This window comes from Pan troglodytes, chromosome 6 (genome assembly GCF_028858775.2).
Source record: "Pan troglodytes isolate AG18354 chromosome 6, NHGRI_mPanTro3-v2.0_pri, whole genome shotgun sequence".
Taxonomy (NCBI): domain Eukaryota; kingdom Metazoa; phylum Chordata; class Mammalia; order Primates; family Hominidae; genus Pan; species Pan troglodytes.
Window position 1 is genome coordinate 147,229,019 of NC_072404.2, and position 5,751 is coordinate 147,234,769.

A 5,751-nucleotide genomic window follows, 5' to 3' on the forward strand; every position below is an offset into this window, starting at 1 on the left:
CCAGCAGTCCAGTCTTTCAGACTTCATGCTGTTTTTTTGGCTTGAAGGTGGGGTTTCACCTAGGCCCCTATCTACTTAGGAGTTTGGCTGCCTCCTGCTGTTCTCAGTATACTTATACTTTTTACATATGCTTTCTAATCAATTAAATTAAAATATACTTATGATCAAATGATGGCCACTGAAACATAGAGAAATTATTTCCTTTTAAAATTGTGGCTGCTGACCTTTGTTTCATGTTTCTGGGGTAAAAGTATGGGCTTTATATTTTTTTGACTTCAAAGGTTTATTCATTCTGTGTGAATGAGTATTTGATTTTCATACAACTTATTTATAAAGAGCCTTTAAAAGGGGGAGAGATTATTCCCACTTGAACAGTTGGGGAACCATTGGCCTATTGATTGAAATTTAGCTTCTCAGTGTTACCTGGTCCCCACACTCCCCACCACCAGCTCTTTCCTCAACATGCCATCAGCCTTCAAGCTGTTTCTTCTTTGAACATCTTTTTCCACTTCTCCACTCTCCCATTTTACTTCCTTCTTTAAGGCTTGATTCAAACATCACATCTTCCCTGAAGACTTCCTGGTTGTCTGGATTAGAGGTGGCCTCTTGCTTTGTGCTCTAAAACATCTTGTTTACACCATGATATGGTTTGGCTCTGTGTCCCTACCCAAATCTCATGTCGAATTGTAATCCCCACATACTGAAGGAGGGACCTGGTGGGAGGTTATTGGATCATGGGGTCGGGTTCCCCCATGCTGTTCTGGTAATAGTGAGGGAGTTCTCATGAGATCTGATGGTTTTAAAAGTGGCAGTTTTTCCTGTGCCCTCTCTTGCCTGCTGCCATGTAAGATGTGCCTTGCTTCCCCTTCATCTTCTGCCACAACTGTAAGTTTCCTGAGACCTCCCCAGCCATGTGGAACTGTGAGTCAATTAAATCTCCTTTCTTTACAAATTACCCAGGCTCAGGTGGTATTTTTTAATAGCAGTCTGAAAATGGACTTATACAGAGAATTGGTACAGGAACAGTGGGGTAGTGCTATAAGGATAACCTGAAAATGTGGAAGTGACTTTGGAACTGGGTAATGGGCAGAGGTTGGAACACTTTGGAGGGCTCAGAAGAAGACAGGAAGATGTGGAAAAGTTTGGAACTTCCTAGAGACTTGTTGAATGGTTTTGACCAAAATGCTGACAGTGATAGGATAATGAAGTCCAGGTTGAGGTGGTCTCAGATGGAGATGAGGAACTTATTGGAAACTGGAGCAAAGGTCACTATTGCTATGCTTTAGCAAACCGGCTGGCATCATTTTGCCCCTACCCTGGAAATCTGTTGGACTTTGAACCTGAGAGAGATGATTTAGGGTATCTGGCAGAAGAAATTTCTAAGCAGCAGGGCATTCAAGAGGTGACCTGGTTGATTCTGAAGGCATTCAATTATAGTGCTCACCAAGAAATGGTTTGAGATTGGAACTTATATTTAAAGGGGAAGCAGAGCATAAAAGTTTGGAAAATTTGCAGCCTGATGGTGGTTTCCCCCATACTGTGCTTGTGATAGTGATGGAGTTCTCATGAGATCTGATGGTTTAAAAGTGGCAGTTTTTCCTGCACTCTCTCTTGTCTGCCACCATGTAAGATGTGCCTTGCTTTCCCTGCACTTTCTGCCATGATTGTAAGTTTCCTGAGGCTTCCCCAGTCATGTGGAACTGTGAGTCAATTAAACCTTTCTTTGTAAATTACCCCAGTCTTAGGTTGCATTCTTTACAGCAGTGTGAAAATGGACTAATATATACCATATTGAGGCACTTGCAATGGTTTCGTTCATACCTCTGTTTCACCTCATGGATTTGTGGGCAATTTGGGGGGAAGGTACATGTTTTAAGACTTTAAAAAATTATCTCTACTTCTTGAACACTGACTAGAAATATGTTTGTTAATTGAGACAGTCACCTTGTCCCCAGCCCAAATGGAGGTCCCAGCTCAAGGATTCTCATGCATTAGTTCATCCAACCATTCATTCAACAACTATTTATTGAACACATATTATGGGTCAGATACTATTGGAGGCACTGAGGATATGGTGGGTACATGATAGAGGAGGACTCTGCTCTCAGGGAACTGTCATTCTTATGGGAGACTTAGGTAATATGCAAGTTAACAGTAAACAGATAAAGAAGAGAATCTTAGATCAAAACAGGGCAATGTCGTTGATTTAGTCATTCGGCAAATATTTATTCAGTACCTATGTCTTATTAGATATTACTATAGTTTCTGGGCATGTGGAAGAGAACAAAACAAAGGTCCTATCTTCAAAGATGCTCTTGGGGTAGAAAAAGACTTGGCGGATGAGGTGTAGTATTAGATAGGATGGTCAAGGCAGACATTTCAAAGGCACTGCATGGGACCTAAGTAATTAAGAGGATGGCACTTGAACAAACACTTCTATAAATAATGAAGAGGAACCAGTTATGGAAATATCAGGAAGAGAATTGCTCCAGGAAGATGAGAAAATAAGTGCAAAGGCCCCAAGGCAGGAATGAGCTTGTCATGAGGAACACAAGTAGGCCAGTGTGTCTGCAGTGGTAAGAGCTGAGGGTAGGAGCTCCCATGGGGCCCTGCAGGTGGTGCTCAGGTGTTTAGATTTTGTTTTATTTAATTTTAAATGCATAAGGAGCTATTAGTTCAGGATGGATAAATGTGGATCAATTTCCTGGAGCTCACATCTGAAGATTTGATTCAGCGAGTGTGGTGTAAAGCCTTGGAATCTGCAAAACATTCCCATGGTGGTTTCAAAGCAAGAAGTCTGTGAATAATTCTTGATGGTAGATTTTAGAGAGACCGCTTGGACTTTTACTAAATGCCTGCTATTTAGATTTGAAATCAGCATGGGAGGAGGCTTTGGGTCAAATACATCACAGAGCTGCAAGGAAGGATAACTGGTTCCCTGCAGCATCCCAGACCCCAATTCTTTGGCCTAGCACTGAGACTCCTTTATGCGTTGAGAAACCCTTGGAGAGCTTGTGGAGCTTCAGCTTCTTACGTGGGCCCCAGTATCTGGAGAAAGCAATGCAAAGGTTGCATTGGCTTAAGGAGTAGAGTTCTGAAGTTCATGCCATTTAACGTCTCTGAGTTCTGGCCTTCTAAAGTGGTTCCAAAATCTAGCAAAGAAACTGGATGAGATTCACTCAAGGATTCCCTCTCTACAAATAAAATGAAGTAAAGTAAAATTTGGATTATATTATTTTATGAAAATCATGATAATCTTCTGAAGCAGATAGGTCAGGATCATTATCCATGGCAGAATTGAGTTGAGAATCCAGCGTCTCCTGATGCATAGCCCCAGGCTCTTCCAAAACATCCAGCATCAGCTCCTCAGCCCATGTTCGGTGCACACCGAAACCCCTGATTTCTAAAACCTTGTTTCTTATTCTGTTCCTCTGTTTACAGACAGGACTGCACCCAGGCTGGTAGAGGGGCTATTTTGTTTCAAGGTGTCTGGGGAAGAAATACTCACAACCTCACTCCGAGCCCTTTCTGGGATCATTGCCTCTTGGCATTTCTTGTGCAAGGAAAGGAGGCAGGGTTGAGCTTGGGGCTGAGCAATGAAGACCAGATGGCGTCTGCCACATATTAGCTGGGTGACTTTAGGCAAATCCTGTCCCTCTCTGGGCCTGTGTTTGCTCCCCTGGAAAGTGAACTGGTGAGATGAAATGTAACTTCTGACATTTATTCCATGGTTTTTCTGTCATTTGCTTTATAGAGCTGGGGAAATAGAGGCTCAGTGTCAGGACGTGTTGGAGACAATTGCCTTTTGAATAGAGAGTGGAATTACAATTGCTCCCTGCTTCCCTGTTCAGTGAGCTGGCCACTGCCAGACCATACTCCCTCCCTGGCAAGCTTTTGTTCAAAGCAGCATGCAGAGAGGCTGGAACAAGCCCACTGGCCTCTCGGTCCTGCTCCTCATTTTCCACTCCAGCCTCATTTAGAAGGAGGCTTTTATTATCTCTTTTTCTCTTGGTTTCCTTTCTTTCCTATTGGGATGCAGCTGCAAACACAATTAGAGAGGACAAATGCTAATTTCATCTAGAACTGGAAACTGAATTTCTTTTTAAAAAGGAGATGGGACCTCAGAGGGAACATTCTTTATTTTCAAAGCATCAGTGAACCAGAGGAAGGAAGAGGGGCTGCTGTGATTTGGGAAGCTGTGCTCCCCGCTCTTAGTGTGAGAAAGTAGACTCCAGAGTCCCTGACTGAAGTGACATTACATTTGTTCAGGAAGCATGATCCATCAGCTGGAAAACACGGGGATGTGCCTGGGACTAGCTCACAATCTCAGAGAGGCTTTAACACAGGCACTGATGGTGGCCATGGACACCTGGAGAGAGGGTTGCCATAGCTCCATCACTTTGACTTAGAGTTGAGCAATTTGGACCTGACTGGACAGCAGAGGACATACCCAGTCCGTCCAGTAGAGGGTGCCAGCAGCCTCCACCCATAGAACAGTCTCAATGAGAACACCCTCACTTCTTTCTGAGGGAGCGTTTACAGGCAGAGCTGTGTCCGTTCACAGTGTTCAGCTGCTTGAGCATGGCTTCCATCCATTCGGGGAGAGCAAAGAACCCTGGACCTAGAGTCATGAGCCTTGGATGCCAGCCTTGACTCTGGGACCCCAGGGAAGCCATACATCTTGGCCTTATTTTTCTTATCTTCAAAATTTGCAAGAATTATCACAGAGGTGCCTTTCAGCTTTAATACTCCACAGTTCTGTGACTCATATGTATGACTGAAACTCTCAATGAAAAATGAGTTAACTTGAAATGTTCTGGAAAGTTGGGCTTGGAGTAACAGATATAAACAATACAAGTTTATATGGAGCTGATTTATGGAGAATTTTATTTAGAGGAATAAGGAAATGAAACAGTCTCCCCACTGTCTCTGTTCTCTTGGGTGAGAACCTTTTCAATTGCTTTTAGCCAGCGGTCACTTGAATCTTTTTAGGCAAGCTTGTTAAAAGGAAGCAAGATGGTTTGGGCTTGCATTAGGGCAAATCAAGCACCATAAAACCCTGAAAAATCAGAGGCTGAAACGCAATACAATTATATTTCTCACTTATATCATAGTCCAGTTTGAAACAGGTGGAATGGGCTCTGCTCCACAAGGTCATTCAGTAACTCAGGAGACCTTCCAATTCATGATTCCATCCTCTTCCAGTCCTCAAAGTTTTCTGCTCAGCCAGTGGATGGGGAAAGAGAGAGAGTGGAGAATTGCCTAGGAGTTCACAGGCCAAGCTGGGAGTGACATATTTTTAAAAATTATTATTATTATTTTTTGAGTTGGAGTCTCACTCTGTTGCCCAGGCTGGAGCACAGTGGTGTGATCTCAGCTCACTACAACCTCTGTCTCCCAGGCTCAAGTGATTCTCCTGCCTCAGCCTCCTGAGTAGCTGGGATTACAGGCGCACACCACCACACTAATTTTTTGTAACTTTAGTGGAGATGGGGTTTCACCATGTTGGCCAGGCTGGTCTTGAACCCCTCACCTCAGGTGACCCACCCATCTTGCCTCCCAAAGTGCTAGGATTACAGACGTGAGCCACTGTGCGCAGCCTGGGAGTGACATATATAATGCTTGCCCTCTTTCCATTCAACAGGAGTGGTCACATGGTCCCACCTAGAAGCTCAGGGACTGGAAAATATGGCCCAGGGTTGTGGCCCAGAAAGAAAAAGAGAACAAAAGTCTTGATGATAATTAGCAGTT